The sequence below is a fragment of the Antechinus flavipes genome, chromosome 1, assembly GCF_016432865.1.
Source record: "Antechinus flavipes isolate AdamAnt ecotype Samford, QLD, Australia chromosome 1, AdamAnt_v2, whole genome shotgun sequence".
Classification (NCBI taxonomy): domain Eukaryota; kingdom Metazoa; phylum Chordata; class Mammalia; order Dasyuromorphia; family Dasyuridae; genus Antechinus; species Antechinus flavipes.
The window spans coordinates 402488452-402507100 of NC_067398.1; positions in this window are offsets into that span (position 1 = coordinate 402488452).

The following is an 18649-nucleotide window of genomic DNA, read 5'->3' on the forward strand; positions in this document are numbered from 1 at the left end:
TCTAATTAGTTAGCAGTTAGTAAGGATTCCAACAGAGTTAAGGAAGGAAACTATATCTTGCTAAAGGGTACTACAGATAATGAATCAATACTAAACATGCATGCACCAAATGGTATAGCATGGAAATTCCTAAAGGAGAAGTTAAGAGAGCTACAAGAAGAAACAGACAGCAAAACTATAAGAGTGGGAGATCTCAGCATTGCTCTCTCAGAACTAGATAAATCAAACCACAAAATAAATAATAAAGGAGTTAAAGAGATAAACAGAAGACTAGAAATAGATCTTTTGATAAGTATGATAGATATTTGAAGAAAATTGAATGGAAAAAGAAGAGTTTACTTTTTTCAGTAGTTCTATACAAAAATTGGCCATACATTAGGACATAAAAAACCTTAGAATCAAGTGAAGAAAGGCAGAAATAGTAAATGCATTTTTTCAGACCACAATGCAAAAACAATTACATTCAATAAAAAGGGGAAAATAGACCAAAAAGTAATTGAAAACTAAATAATCATATACTAAAGAATGAATGGGTGAAACAACAAATCATAGACACAATTAATAATTTCATCTAAGAGAATGACAATGAGACAAACATACTAAAATTTGTGGGATACAGCCAAAGAGGTAATAAGGGGAAATTTTTATCTCTAGATGCTTACTTGCATAAAATAGAGAACGAGAAGATCAATGAATTGGGCTTGCAACTAAAAAAGCTAGAAAACAAGCAAATTAAAAAACCCCAATCAAACACCAAACTTGAAATTCTGAAAATAAAAGGAGAAATTAATAAAACTGAAAGTAAAAAATTATTGAATTAATAAATAAAACTAAGAGTTGATTTTAAGGGGAAAAAACAAAATAGATTAACCTTTAGTTAATTTAATTAGAAAAAGGAAAGAGGAAAATCAAATTGTTAGTCTCAAAAATGAAAAGGGAAAACTTTCCACCAAATGAAGAGGAAATTAGAGAAATAATTAGGAGTTATTATGCTCAAATTTATGCCAATAAATTGTATAACCTAAGCAAAATGGAGGAATACCCACAAAAATATAGATTGCCCAGATTAAAAGAAAAGGAAATAAATTACTTAAATAGTCCCATTTTAGAAAAAAGAAATAGAATAAGCTATTAATCAACTATCTAAGAAAAAATCTCCAAGGCCAGATGGATTTACATGTAAATTCTACCAAACATATAAAGAACAATTAATTCTAATACTATATAAACTATTTGAAAATATAGGGAATGAAGGACTCCTACTAAATTCCTTTTATGACATAGACATAGTACTGATACCTAAACCAGGTAGGAAGAAAACAGAGAAAGAAAACTATCGACCAATCTTCCTAATGAATATTAATGCAAAAATCTTAAATACAATATTAGTAAAGAGATTAAAGAAAATTATCTCCTGGATAATACACCATGATCAAGTAGGACTTATACCAGGAATGCAAGGTTGGTTCAATATTAGGAAAGCTATTAGCATAATTGACTGTATCAATAACCAAATTAATAAAAATGATATGATTATCTCAATAGATGCAGAAAAAGCATTTGATAAAATCCAACATCCATACACTAAAGAGTATAGGAATAAATGGACTTTTCCTTAAAATAGTCAGAAGCAGCTATTTAAAACCATCAGCAAGCATCATAGGCAATGGGGATAAACTAGAACCATTCCTAATAAGATCAGGAGTGAAACAGTTGCCCACTATCACCATTACTATTCAATATTGTATTAGATGTGCTAGCTTTGACAATAAAAGAAGAAAAGAGATTAAAGAAATTAGAGTAGGTAATGAGGAAACCAAATTATCACTCTTTGCAGATGACATGATGGTACATTTAAAGAACCTTAGAGAATCAACCAAAAAACTATTAGAAATAATCCACAACTTTAGCAAAATTGCAGGATATAAAATCAATTCACATAAATCATCAGCATTTTTATCACTAATAAAATCCAATAGCAAGAGCTACAAAGAGAAATTCCATTTAAAATAACTGTCAATAGTATAAAATATTTGGGAATCTATCTGCCAAGGGAAAGTCAGGAACTATATGACTAAAACTACAAAACTCTTTCCATACAAATAAAGTCAGATTTAAGCAATTGGAAAAATATCAAGTGCTCTTGGATAGGTCAAGCAAATATAATAAAGATGACGATACTACCTAAACTAACCTATTTATTTAGGGCTATACCAGTCAAACTCCCAAGGAACTATTTTACTGTATTAGAAAAAATAACAACAAAATTCTTTTGGAACAACAAAAGGTCAAGAATTTCAAGGGAATTAATGAAAAAAAAAGTAAAAGAAGGTGGCCTCGCTGTACCAGATCTAAAACTATATTATAAAGCAACAGTCATCAAAACCATTTGGTATTGGTAAATAGGCTAGTTGATCAGTGGAATAGGTTAGCTTTACAGGACAAAAAAGTCAAAAACTCTAACAATATAGTGTTTGACAAATCCAAAGACTCCAGTTTTGGGGATTAGAATTCACTATTTGACAAAATCTGCTGGGAAAATTGGAAACTAGTATAGCAGAAATTAGGCATTGACCCATACCTAATATCTTATACCAAGATAAGGTCAAAATGAGTTCATGATCTAGACATAAAGAATGATATTATAAACAAATTAGAAGAACTAGGATAGTTTAACTCTCAGATCTGTGGAGGAGTAAGGAATTTGTAACAAAAAAAGAACTACAGATCATTATTGCTCACAAAATAGATAATTTTGATTATATTAAATTTAAAAAGTTTTGTACAAACAAAACTAATGCAGACAAGACTAGAAGGGAAGCAATAAACTAGGAAAACATTTCTACATTCAAAGGTTCTGATGAAGGCCTCATTTCTAAAATATATAGATAATTGATTCAATTTATAAGAATTCCAACCATTCTCCAATTGATATATGGTCCAAGAATATGAACAGACAATTTTCAGATGACGAAATTGCAACTACTTATAGTCATTTAAAAAGGTGTTCTAAATCACTATTGATCTGAGAAATGCAAATTAAGACAACTCCGAGTTATCACGAAACACCTGTCAGATTGGCTAAGATGACAGGAAAAGATTATGACTAATGTTGGAGGGGATGTGGGAAAACTGGGACACTGATGCATTGTTGTTGGAACTATGAACGCATCCATCCATTCTGAAGAGCAATTTGGAAGTATGCTCAAAAAGTTACTAAACTGTGCACACCCTTTGATCCAGCATTGTTTCTACTGGATTATATCCCAAAGAGATTTTAAAGAAGGGAAAGGGACCTGTATGTGCAAAAATGTTTGTGGCAGCCCTTTTTATAATGGCAAGAAACTGGAAACTGAGTGAATGCTCATCAATTGGAGAATGGCTGAATAAATTATGGTATATAAATGTTATCAAATATTATTGTTCTATGAGAAATGACCAACAGGATGATTTCAGAGAGGCCTGGGGAGACTTCCATGAACTGATGATAAATTAAATGAGTAGAACCAGGAGATCATTATACATGGCAACAACAAGACTATACAATGATCAATTCTGATGGACGTGGCTCTCTTCAACAATGAGATGATTCAAACCAGTTCCAATTGTTCAGTGATGAAGAAAGTCATCTATACCCAGAGAGAGGACTGTGGAAACTGAATGTGGACTACACCATAGCATTTTCACTCTTTCTTTTGTTTTTTGCTTGCATTTTGTTTTCTTTCTCAGATTTTTTTTTCTGGTGCAGCAAGATAACTGAATTGGATTTAATATATATTTTAACATATTTATCATGTATTGGACTACCTGCTATCTAGGAGAGAGGGTGGGGGGGGGAAGAGGGGAAAATTTGGAATAGAAGATTTTGCAAGGGTCACTGTCGAAAAATTACCCATGTATATATTTTGTAAATAAAAAGCTTTAATTAAAAATAAAAAATAAAATCAAATAAAATTATGGATATGGAGCAGGAAAATAAATGCTTATAAAATAAAAAAATAAAATTGTTGGAATCCTTACTAACTGCTAACTAATTAGAGTTGATCTAATCTTACAAGAAGATGTTTTGGGCAGAACCTGAAACAAGGTACTAAGTAGAGCTAATTAATATAAGGCTTGTGTTCACACCTTTACTCATTGGAGTTCAATGAGTTCATACCTCCCTTGAAGCTCTTTGGGCCAGAGAGCACTATGGGAGAAAACCCATAATCCCTCTCTCTGGAAGGAGCATAAATAGGCAAATGGGCCAGTCGAAGAAGTTCTTCAGAGTGAAGACGCTACAAGTCGGGATTTCAGCAGAATTACGCCAGAAGCCCTCTCTTCAAGGCAAGACAGATTCAACTTGGTACTAGCTCTGGAGGCTGAAGAAAGCAGAGGCAGAAGCAAAGGACAAAGCGGCAAGAGCTCTTGGAACCAAGCAGAGAGTTAGGCCTCTAAGCTAACCGGGCTATATTGGAGATAATAAAAGATCTGAACTTTGATCACCTGGCTGCGCTTTGAGAAGAAAAAGCTCACCACATTTTGGCACCCGAACAGGGACCGATTCAGATCCATCTGAACTAGATCACAACATAAAATAACTTTTTCTAAAAGGAAAAGTAAAAAAAAAAAAAAAAAAAAAAAAAAAAGAATAACAATTAAAATAAAAACAAGGAGTCTAGAGTTGCACAGGGTAAAGTGCAGCAGAGGAATTGAAGAGGAGAGACCAAATCAGATTAATGTAAGCAAAACAAACTACAAAGACTAAATACTGACTTTATTTTCAACAGAGACACTCTATAAGCTTTCCTAATACAAAAAGAAGTAAAAGTAAGATAAGCCCTCTCCTCATTATTCTTTGGCATTAAAAAATATATATATCTACAAAAATAAAACAAGAGAACAAAATTAAAAGTATACATATTATCTAAGAAAAGGTGAAGTTGTTGCTATTTGTAGATGACATTCTGGTATACTTAGAAGGTATCTGGGAATCATCAAAGAAAATAATTGTCATAGCTTTGCCAAGGTAAAAATATATTAAGTAAACCCAATGAAATCAGGAACATCTGTATAACACTAACAAAATCCAAGAATAAATGAAAATAGGTGAAATTGTATTAACAAAAATAATAAATAAAATAAATGGTAAATAAATAATATTTAAATAAATAAATAATAAAAATATATGCTTAATATATTGTGGAGTTATTCTAACAACATAAGTGTGACTACAAAACATTATATAAATAACAAAAGTATATGGAGGCATTCATGGTTCATTCTTAGGTCATAATAAAAAAAATAATAGTACATAAATAAGAGATGTGTTGCTATACCAATGAAATTACCAAGAAGATATGTTATAGAACTAGACAAGAAATTTAAAAAATTCATTCAAAAAAACAATACCTCTAGAATCTCCAAAAAAAATAAGAAAAATACAAATGAAAAAGACATCGCTTTACCAAATCTCAAACTATAGTATATAAAACCAGTCATGAGAAATATTTGGTAGTAGGTTTAAAAAAAAGAGTAAATAGATCAATAGAATCAATTAAGGAAGAAACAAAAGCAATCAAAGCAAAGTAATACTGTGTTTGATAAATCTAGAATAAGAAATACCAAGGGAAGGATTCCTTTCCTGGCAAGAATTGTTGAAACAATGGAAATCAGTTCAATGGAAATTATATTTAGGCCACCATCTTTACCACATGCTACAATAAACTTAAAATGACCTAATACCTAAATTTAAAAGATGGTACCATAAAAGACAAATTTGCAAGAATAAAATCAATTACCTTTTATTGGAAGTAAATTCTTAACTAAACAAGTGATAGAGTAGGTCAAAGAAGATAAAATTAAAAATTCTGACTATATGAATAAATGAGTGGAAAAGCATTTGTTAACCACCTATCAAGTACCAGTTAACGACTGTGCCAAATGCTGGACACATAAAACCAAAAGAAAGATAATTCTTGCCTTGAAAAAGCTTACATTTTAAATGGGGAAGACAAATAGGAGAGTGGTATTAAATAGGAGAGTGGTATCCAAGATGGGGTGTGAGAACCCTATAGAATTATATTTCCATATAGGGACAAAGACTTAGAGAAAAACCACATAAACTGACCTACTTAGTTATACAAAACAAGATACTGAGCCACTGAACTAATAAAACCAACCAAAACAAGAAGTGGGTGAAAGGTAATTGCAAACACTGACTATGCATGCTTAATGAGTTAATTAATATTAACTTCTCCTCCCCAAAGGAGGAGTTTTCTGCCATTTTTTGGAACATAGATTGTTTGATAAGGGAGGGAGAACATATCAAGGAGGAACATACAATAGGAAGTCTGTATACTTCATTATTCCCCAATCAATGGAATAACAAGAGAGGGATCTTGTACTTCAGAAATAAAAGGCTCATTCTCCTAGCTGTAAGGATTGATCCACCCAGGGATTACCCCTTTGATGGATCTCTGGCTTGCAAGAAATAAACTTATTCCATACACTCCTGAATCTTTTTTATCCTTGTAACACATTTCCAACAAGGGATATTATGGTTTAGAAAGTTATAAGAATATATAAAGTTTAGAGAGGTAAACTACTAAAATCTTTTGACTAACAATGGCAGTATTGATTTGATCATAGTTTTTAGAAACAAAAAAAAGATGAGAGGTAATCCATGGCTAAATCCATAGCAGAAAGATATCAAGTGATTAGATAATTAGTAATGTCTGGCTGGAGACTGCTTAGATGTAGTGGGCTTCCTGGCTATGCTTCTAACTTTTTCGACTTTGCCACCATGCCCTAGTTCTCTCTCCACTGTCCCACCATTTTCCTCAGTACAAGGAGTGAGTTTTTTCTGGAGGCCTCCATTTTGGGGAAAGTCTCAGGCAAGCCAATCTTCATTTTCCACATGACTCTGCCACTGACTTTTAGGACTTCAATGATAACCTCATTTACTCTTACTTCTCCTGATTTTCAGATTTCAAACCCCTTTTGGTTTTTTGTCTTCCTCATTAGTATGTAAAGTCTTCAAAAAACTTGCTTTTTATTTGTGTTCAAATACTCTGTGATTAACAAAATGCATGACACATATTTATCACAATAAAAATTTGTTACCTTGCCCAGTCCTGTCATGTGAGGAATTCAGCTATTTATAAACTTCTTCATGATTTGCAGTTCATTTTACAAATATTATCTCATTTTATCCTCATAAACAATATGTGAGACAGTGACTCTTACCCAAATTAAAATCAGAGACTCTTAAAAAAAAAAGACAAAAAAGAATTTATTATGATCTTTGGAGAAAGAGCAACTACCAACAAATGAAGTGTCAATAGAGGAGAGCAAAGCACAAACTCCAAAACACAAGATTAAATAGATCCTGAACAAAGACATCTCTATTACCTCATCACCCCTGTCTTTTCTCCCATTTACCAAAAAAACCCTCAAGGTCAATTAAAAGATAAGTTTTCTGAATTAATGGGGGGAAAGAAGAGAAAAGAAATTTACAATTTCTATGGCTACTCATAATTCAAAGATCCTCAAATAATCTTTTAAGAACAGTGTGCTCAAGATGAGTAGTGGGTGATATGGGGAATGGTCTCATTGATTTTGTTTATATTACATTTTACAAGAAAGATGGACTAAGAAAACATTTAAGCTGGCCTCTATGCCAGGATATAATACCAGCCTTCAAGCATGAGTTACTTTGTGTGTTTCTTGAATACTTTAATGGATCTGTCTTCTATGGATGGATACTTTAATGGGTTGCCATCTGCAACCCATCCACACATTCTCATTGGGTGTCATTTTCTTCTGTGTCTTTCTATAAATCTTCCACAGGGTTTCCCACCCAATATAACTGGTGATCTTCCTCACGATTTTTTTAAGTACTGTACCTTTTGCTAGGTAGTACAGTAGATAGAACATGAGGCCTGAAATCAGGAAGACTCATCTTCCTGAGTTCAAATCTGGCCTCAAACACTTACTATGTTAAATGGACAAGTAATTTTTACCCCCCTTTTCTCCATTTCCTTATCTGTAAAATGAGCTAGAAAAGGAAGTCGTAAACTACTCCAGTATCTTTGCCAAGAAAACTCCCACAGGGTCACAAAGAATCAAACATCACTGAAAAAATGACTGTACAATAATTTTTTTTTTGCTTTTACACCAAATATAGGGACTGGTTTTGCTTTTCTTTGTACCCCAGTGCTTAGCAATGTCTCTCATATATAGGAAGTACTCAATATGTGGTTTTTGATCCACTGTCCTAATTAAATATTTAAAATTCCCATCCCCTAGAATGTATTCCCTTCCCCCACCCCTTGAGCCCTTCCTAATAAAAGGGGGAAAAAAATTTACCAAACCAACCACTAACTACTGTGATTCTGTCTCTAGGAGTATTCAGTATTCCACATCAACATTCTCCTGTTTACTTCCACAAAAGAGAAGGTATTTTACCATCTATTCTCCAAGCACAAGTGTGATCAGCTGCCTTTCAGTTTTGTTTTCATTTACATTTCTGTAATTATTGTGTATAAAAATTAGCAAATGAGCCTATGCAACTTGGGCCATTGAACACACCAAGAACATCATTCCCAACCAAGTATCAAAAAGTGCAGCAGAGAAGTAAGTTCAGTATTTAATCCAGTCTTGATCACTCAAATAAAATTAATCACTGATTTTGAATGTTTAGATGCATTGAAACTATAAGTTAATACTTCAGGGCTATTATTCAACCTAACTAGACAAAATCTGAACCACAGGCTTTTTAGAAAAGAAGCAATCGTTGTCTCATGTCACATCCACCAGCCTGTCTAATTTGCTACTTCCTTGTACTTAAAGTTATACTAATGGAGAGTTTTTTTTTTTAATGATTTTGTTTTTGTGCACTCTCATTCTGGAAAGGCAGCTAAATGAACTTCCTCTGCCTTCTAAAATGCTTCCTGTTTTTAGTGAGAAGACTTGGAGTCAACTTATTTCCCTTGTTATATACAGAACAAGGATAATTCATGTGGCCTTGAGGAGTAAAAACACCAATGGGTAGGAAAGCAGTTCCAGCTTTGAAATACAGAACATAATTTCTTAGCAAATGTGTCATATCAATATCTTCCTATTGTTTGTTTCCCAGTTTGAGTGTCAAGCTTCACATTCCTAAAGATTCTGCCTTCCTTCAACTTCATGATTAGGGCCCCCACAGTGGTAAGAGAATAAGTCATTACCTTACCAGAGTTCATTCTGTCAGCTTTAATTATGATGAATCTCTGTAAAAATGTAATGTTCTTCTTGTTGCAGATGTGCAGAGAACTTATTCCATCAAACACAGACTAATTCATTCTTTGAGGAATAAACACTAGGCATACACATACACAGGGGGGGAAATTAATAGTATGGCCAGAAAAAGCCAGAGTTGCCAGATCATTAGAGATTATAAAGTTCAAATTCAGTACAATCTAGATGGGGAATCCTATAGAGCAGTTAAGTGATTTGCTCAATATCACATAACTGTTTCCTCCAGTAAAATGTTAGCTCCCTAATATTCCTTGGAATATGTGCTTGGTAGTTCAATTTATGTTAGATTAGCATATTTATTGCTGATCTAAAAATTACCTGAAAATCTCTGTTAAGTATTTATCTTTCTAAAGCAAAACTATGTAGTTATATTGTTGGTTCTGTTTTGCTGGTTTGCTAAGAGCCAAGTCAAAATATTACAGGAATCCTAGTATTCCAATATACATAGGGTTGCAGTAGACAATCAAGTAATAATAGTTGGGGAATTGCCCCTCCCCCATGCTAGTAATTTCATTAAATGATGGCAGACTTCAAATATTTGTACATCTATTTGACCTCTCTCTTTCTCCAAAAGCAGAGAAACTAGTAATTTCTTTGTTCACCTTAATAATAATTCCAGACTTCAAAAGGTGGACAAAACAACAAAGAGAACTACTATTCTGGTTTGACAAGTTTTGGGAATTTACTTTCTTTTCTGGAAGGAGGACCAGACTCCCTTTGCACCACTTTTAATGTAGGTAACACTTACCTGGTCATGTTCCTTAGATCACAGATCCACTAAAGGAGAACATTGTTTTTTTCAATGTATATGACCAAGGACGCATCTTCTAATAGATATCTGGTCCCAATGAGAGAACCTTGAAATGTTCTGGGGCTCTGTACAAAATCATCTTTAAAGGGAAATGTGAAGAAAATTTCACCATCAATAGGAATTCTTCACAGAAACTCAGAACATAGCTTACTTTACTGTCTTTCCTTCTTTCTTTCCCTGTTTGTTCAATTTGTGAGCCAAAAAAAAGAGCATAATCATGACTAATAAGCATTAGAATAGTTCTAATTATATACCTGTATCAAGGAAAGAAAGTCATGATTTTTCCAGAGAAATTATATATTTAATAACCAGTAAAATCATCTTATAAAACCCTTTAAACTAACAAGACGTGACATGAAATTTTTCATCAATGTCTTCATTCTCCTTTTCCTTCAAAATCGGAATTCAAAACAATTTCAAGAATTATTTTAATGGAATTTTATTGTTTTTCTTTTTAAAAACTAGTATTGCAACGATAAGTTGAAATGATACTTAATAATACAGGTATTTGGACAAAATCATATAATCTGAGTCAGTCATTCAGTTAATAAATATTTATTAAGCACCTGCTTTGTTCCAAATATAGGATTAAGCACTTGGAATACAAAAAAAAAAAAAAAAAAAGCAAAAAATAGCCCCTGCTCTCATGTAGTGAATAGTTTGATGGAGGAGATAACATGTAAATTATTATGTGCAGACAGACTATATAGAGGATAAATTGAAAATAATCAACTTAGGAAAAGCACTAAGGTTAAGGAGAAATGAAAAAAGCTTCAAGCAAAATTACTGAGATTGAGAATTAATTGAGATTTGAAGGAAGTCAGAGTAGTTAGAAAGTAGAGATGAAGAGAGACCTTTCTAGGAGTCGGGGAGGACCAGTCAAAATGCCCAGAACCTAGAGATGGAGTATCTTGTTCAAGGAATGGCATGTAGGCCAATGTCATTGAATCAAAAAGTCTTTGAAGGTCTGGAGACACAAGAAAATGGATCATTTACTTGGCCTAGTCTTGAAAACATTGAAGGACCTTTTATCTCAGAGAGGAGGAGATATCAGTAGATTGGGGGGAAATCATAGAAAGCATTATTGCCCTAAATTCCAATTGCGAGAACAGCAAACGCTGCCAGCCCATATGCCTAATTTTTCATCCCTGAAAAAGCTTTATGAAAATGATCTATACAGATATTAAAAGTATCGTTAATGAAAATATAAGTAGGAAACAGCTGAACAAATTATGTTGAACCAATATGATAGGATACTAATGTCTATGTACAAATGTTCTGGAATACTCTTGTAAGAATTAATGAAGAGGAGGAATTAAAAGAAGTACATGAACTAATATAGAGAGAAATAGGCACAGACAGGAAAACTATGTACACTTATTACAGTAAGGAAAGGGAATCAGTATTTATAGAATACCTACAATGTGCCAGGTGCTTTTAATGAAAATTATCTCATTTGATAATATAAATAGAAGTAACACTAAAAGATAATTGACCAAAGATTCATGGTGATGACCGACCTTGTTTCTAGGAAACCTGTAATGAAACAAACTTTCTCTTTGTTGAATAGAGAACTCCCAACTTCAGATGCAAAATCCTATATAAGCTCATTTTATTGATTTGTTTTTTATAACAGAATATAACATATCAATCCATAAGTCTCCATATAACATACACACACACACACACGCACATATATATATATACATACACATACATACATACATATAACATGATCAATCTAGAGTGCTCACTGTATGTCAGACCCTATACTAGGAACTAGGATTCAATGATTAAAAATGACAGTCCTTATATTCCACAGGTAACATAACATGTCAGATATATTTACAGAGAGTACATACAAAATAAATACCAAATAGTTTAAGGAGGAAGGGCATGAGCAGTGGGGGGAATCAGGAAATCCTTCAAGCATAACATAATATATTACAAAGGAAGGTTCAAGGCAGGGTAGAATGTCAGGAAATAACCGGTATAAAAAACAAAAGACAGCAATAAAACTCTTTTTTTTTTTTTTTTTAATATGAGAAGGTTCAGGTTTTTTACAAATTATTTCCATAGCAGACTATATTGTTGCAGTTAATACAACTGACTAAAAGATACAAAAAATTCTAAATTTTATTGAGTTTATTGTTTGATGATTAATACAGCTATTTGACTCAATTGAATAATAAGTCTTTTTAATAGGATTTCTTTTATTAAGGAGTTTAACATGTATGTTTTAAGATTATAGAATTTACCATGATAAATTAAACCATAGAGAGCACAATGTTTGATGGCCACCATTATACCAAGTAAGACATACAGCAAGAATAATATGTTAGCCAAAGGTGTTTGCCACTACAATGGATGATAACTATTGCAAGTCAAAATGGAAAAAGAATACATATAAGTGGTGAGGTCCTCCAGATGCTTCTGTTTACATCAACTGACACTGACTGCATAAAATCCTAAAATATTATAAGGTATCCCAATGAGATCAATGTAATGATTCACATAAAAATGGAATTCAATGAAAAAATATTTTATACAGATAATGGCAAGCAATTAAATTTGCTGTTCAGTTCATTTTCAGTAATGTCTGACTCTTCTTGATCCCATTTGGGATTTTCTTGGCAAAGATACTGGAGTGGTTTGTCTTTTCCTTCTCCAGCTCATTTTACAGATGAGAATCTGAGAGAAACAGGCTTATCTCAGGGTTATATAGCTAGAATAGTGTTGTAGGCCAAATTTGATCTCAGGAGCATGAGCCTTTTGACTCCTACTCCAGCACTCTATACACTATGGCATCACCTAGTTGCTCAGGCAGTTAAATAGCCTAGAATATTATGTTTGCACATCAGAAAACACTATCAATGGAATAAATAGTTCAGAATCAATTAGGAAGAAAGTAGGTTGGATTTCACTTGGGAAGATGTGCTATATTTTCAATGATTCCATGAGGTTCATTGGCACAAAAATCCATATTTTAATGTGGTTATTTTTCTGAAGATGCTAAACACTTATTATGAATCAGGCACTGAATTAAGCATTGTAGATATAAAAAGAGGCAAAAGACAGCCAGGCTCTTGAGGAGCTTACAGTCTATTGAGGAGAAACACTAAGTAAGCATATATAGATAGATACAGATATAAGTGTATATGGATATATGCACACATATGCATATATATAATTATAATATAAATATACAAACATCATGGTAGTATATGTATGTATATATGTGTATATATAATTATAATATGAATATATAAATATCATGGTAGTATATATATGTATATATACATATATACACACATGTGTATATCTATAATTATAATATAAACATTTGTAGTATATGTATGCATCTATATACATATATGTGTGTAGAGGGCTGAAACTCTGGAGAAGTATGCTTGAAACAAGGTGTTAACTCAGTGGAATTGATGGGATAATGATTCTCTAGTTCACATATACACTTAATACTTAGTATGGTGATGTAACGGTTCTCTAAGTTCACAATAATCAGTATGCTGTAATGATGTAATTACAATAAAAGGTGTATAAAGGTCAACAAGGACTGGAAGAAAGACATTTTATCTTTGACCAGCCTCTTGGTGGCTCTCATGCCTCCTCCACTAAGATCAATTCTGGGCCAGAATAAAGAATCTAAACTCTATTCTTTACCATTCTCATGGTGTCTATCCTGCTGAGACTAAGGCCCTTCTGAAGGACCTCCAGAAAGCTATCCCAAACATTACATATGTGTATATATTATTATACTATAAAAATACAAACATCTGTAGTATAAATGCATTTATCTATATAGGTATATATAATTACAACACAAATATATAACCATTTACATATTTATATATGCACATACATGTGTGTATATATGTAGGTGTATATATAAGTATGATACAAATATACACAATACATGTAATGCATTCATGTACAATTATAACACATGTATGTAATAAGTGTGCATACATTTATATATACACACATGTGAGCATATATAAGTATGGTGTGGCCATATAAACCTATATTCATATGTATACACATGAATATATGTACAATATAATATGACGCAATATAAACCTGCATGTAGCATCCATGTACATATATACACAAGCAATTATAACTTAGATATAGGAACATATGTGTAGCACGTGTGTGTAAACACACAGTGCATGAAAATGATTATATTATAAATATACAGATAAGTGCAGTATGTTTATGTGAATGATTATAAATGTTCACACATGTAACATGCATACATAGGTGTATGGGTAATTATAATGTAAATATATGAGCCTATGTAATATATGTGTGTATGTATATGAACACACATAATATAAATGTTATAAAATATTATATATTTATGTGTGACTGTAAATGTAAATATGTAATTTATATATAAATATGTGAACATGATAAACATTAATGGTTATCTATTAATATAAATATAAACACATAATATACATATTATAGAAGTAATAATATATGTGAATATAAATATATAAAATACATGTATATATGTTTGTATAATTATAATATATACATGCATATACATATATATGCACACATACAATCATGGATTAAGAATGAAAGATAAAATACATACAGCCTAAGTAATACTCTAGTATTCTCAAATCTAATACAAAAACAGAAGCTAAAAGACCTTCAGTAAAAGTGGATAGATCATTTGTGGAAACTAATTGGGAGAATGTGAACAGGAATTTCATAGTATAAGAAAATATGGAAGAGTTGTGATCTACAAAAATGGAGGGAATAGTCCTACTGTTGAGATTCAGTTATACCAAAATAATGAGGCATTAAAAATGGCATTGCTTTCTATCATTTTTTCATTATAAATGTATATACATTATGATTTCAGTTATATTATGGATTAAATCATAAATCAGTCATGGGACATTTTTACTGGTCCTCAAGATTTTTAATTTCAAAGTCCTTACTTCTTAAATCTTAATGTAACCCAAAGGGATGCTCCTTTTTCCCCTGCATTGTTTTCCCATCCCCATTATCTTCTCTTTCTGTTTCCAACTTCAATCTTTGCCCCTAAGGACATAGAAAATGCTGGCCATTTCACAACACTGTCTGGAAATATGATGAAAATAGATATTTGGGGGTTATCCTGGGGACCCAAATACATTTATAACATTGTTTCCATGGGACAACTTGCTCCATGTTCCAAATGATCAACTTAAAAATGAACTTTTGAAATAGGACCTATTTATAAACTAGAGACTTCCTTTATTTTCCCTAATGAGCTTTAACAATATTTATATTTCTTAAATAAGTAAGTAACCTTCAGTTATTAAAAAAGGAAGAAAAGGGCCCTATATTATGAGCCAAGTCCAAAAGTAAACAGATTGCCTTAATTACAGCATTTGACTATTAATATTTCCCCCATAGACAGGCCTTGACTTTCCACTATTCATTAGAATAAACAAGTCGTTTTTTAATGTAACATTTGTTTCTTCACATTTGGAAACACAAATACTCTATAGCTTTTACAGAATTCTTAAATGTGCTTTGCTAATTTACTGGGCCTTCCAGAATTCCTTTTTTTCTTTTAAGGATTACAGATGTAGTGCCCAAATCATCCAGCCCAGTGGTATCAAAATCAGATAGAAACATGGATTACTAAACTGTACCTAGACATCTCTGTGGGCCATACTGATTTAGAAAACCACACCTGTTTATAGATTTCTTTTTTAATTTATATATTTGTTTTCTTAAATATTTACTGATCACATTTTAATCTAGTTCACAATACTCCAGAGTGTTGTGGGCCCCTGACCTACAGGCCAAAATTCAGTGCTCTTTCTCTTTTTGGATATAAACAATGATTCCCATTGTCACCTGTATGAGTAATAAGTACTTAAGCCAGTATTTGAATGAAGATCCTAGAACTTCCAATTTAGAACTCTTTTCATTATATCTTGCTATTTTTCTTTAGGCTTTCCACTTTTTTTTTTTTATATCCTTTTGTTAACCTGTTTAACCAGTTAAGCTTCCCTGTTTATTTTTTTCTTGCTAGCCATTTTGTTTTCACTTCAGTAAACTGCTTTTACTATAAGTAATAGAATATCCACATACTAGAAGTGAAAGCCACTAATTCCATTTAAGAAAAACAAAAACCAACTTGCATTGAGTTTTCAAAAAGATAAAGTTAATGTGTATATCTTCAGGTGTTAAAATATGTTTGAAGTTAAAAGGATAAATAATCCTGTAATGGATTTGAATAAATCCAATATATGAAAATTTGAATTTATAAAGTCCATAGTTCACGAACTATTTATTTTCTTTACAAAAGAATTGACCCTAGACATCCACTATCATATGACATTTGAATCAATTTTGCAACAACAACAAATCTCCACAGTCTTTTGGGAACAAGCATAAAGTTTGTACAAATTGTGTTTAAATAAATTCACTTGAGGAAAAAAATTGTTTGACAGGTCATGGAAAAAAATTACCAACTTTAATCATCCCTTTATGGGAGGAGAATATTTGCTTGCATTTTTGTCCTCTCCCCCACAACCTTTTTTTAAACAGATGTCTTATACTTGAAACAACATCAAGGATAGAGCTCTGGAGTCATGAGAATAAATATTTCTGGCTGAGCAAAGGTCACTGGGTGTGTCTTTTATCTTCCTTTAAATCATCAGTAAGGATAATAAAGAGATCTGAAGAGTGCTTAAACATGTTTTCTTCTTACTAAGTTTATTTTTCATAAATAAGCCACATGAGGGGAAATTGTGAAGAAAGAAAAATTGCAGAACTACAGTTAGAATAACCAAGAAGAAGGGAAGCTAGGTGGTGCAGTTGATAGAGAACTAGCCCTGAAGTCAAGAAGACCTGAGTTCAAATTTGACCTCAGATACTTAACTTCCTAGTTGTGTGACCCTGGGCAAGTTACTTAATCCCAATTGTCTCAGCAAAAACAATAATAAAATAGATAAATGAATGAATAAACAAAGAAATAAATAAATAGCCAACCAACCAACAAGGGAGAAATTCTCTTCTGGATCTGATTTTTCACTAATAGGGAGGAACTGGTTCCTGAGGTAGAAATGACAGAAACCTTGGGAGGAAGAGGCCAATTTCTTCTAAAATCTGTGGTGGAGAAGAAGAAAACCAGATAAAGTCTGACATGAACTCTAGATTTTAAGAAAGCAGATTTCAAATTGTTCACAGGAAGGATAGGCCAGATTCTATGAACTAAAAACAGCCTACAAGGGAAGTTAGCACATAAAGGATCTGAAATTCTCAAAAATAAAATTTTGAAGACAGAAAAAAGGAAACAATTTCAATGAGGAAGAACAATTGTTGTCTGGAAAAAAAATAATGTTAGATTTTTTAAAATTGTGGAGAAGATAGAAGGAAACAGATGCAAAATGGACCTGAAAAAAAATAGGGTAGGAAAGCCAATGTTCAGAGTGAGCTGAGGCTGGTGAGGGAAACTAAGATTAACCAAAAAAAAAAGTTTTTTTTTTAAAGTCATGTTAGAGGAAATGAGAGTATTTAAAAGGGGATTGTATAACTACTTAGGGTGAATACAACAATGATAACTAACTACAGAGAGGTATCAAAATTTCTTGAATATGATTTTGCTTTCTCTGTTAAGGACAATGACCTTTGAACTGGAAATGACAGACAAAAAACCAGCTAATAGAGAATTGATGCCCCAAAGAAGTAAAGTTTTAATAAGGGAGTGCCTAAATACCTTAGGTGAATTCAAATCACCTAAACCAACTGAGCTTCTTATAGAACAACCTGAAAGAATCGGCAAGTGGGATTGTGGGGCCACTATCAGAAACATTTGAAAGACTGGGAAAACAAGAAAGGACTGAAAAGGGGCAAGTGTTTCATTTTTTTTTTTTTTAAGTGGAAAGAGAGCAGAAAAGGCAAAGCATAGACCAGTAAGCTTAACTCTGATTCCCGAAATCTTGATCTTTCTTAAAATATTCATTAAAGAAATAGTCAGTGAAAATCTAGAAAAAGAAGTAGTGATTATAAAGAGCCAGTGCAGTTTCATTAAGAACAAACCTTGTTTTGTAAACCTGAATTACTTTTTTTTTTTTTTACAAATAGGACGAACCAACCAATAATAAGAATAATTAATATCTCCTTAGTACTTTTAGATTTGCCAAGTTCTTTCAACATGCTTTGTATCATTTGATCCTCACAATGACACTGTGAGACAGGTGCTACTATTATTCTTATTTTGTAGATGGAAAAACTGAGGATAACAAAAGTGAAGTGACTTGCCTGGGGTCACAAGGTTAGTGTCTGAGGTAGGATTCAGACTCAGATCTTCTTAATCCCATGTTTCACACTTTCTTCTCTTCACTTCTTAGATATCTCTGACAGCCTAGTAGATCAAAGGATTACTATAAATATAAATCATCTAGGTTTTTTAGGAGAGCATTCCATAAGTTAATTTATGCCACTCTTTTGGGAAAAAAAAGTAAAAGATGGCAAATTATAATACAATTAGAGGAGTTCAGAAGCAGATGAATGACCTGTCTC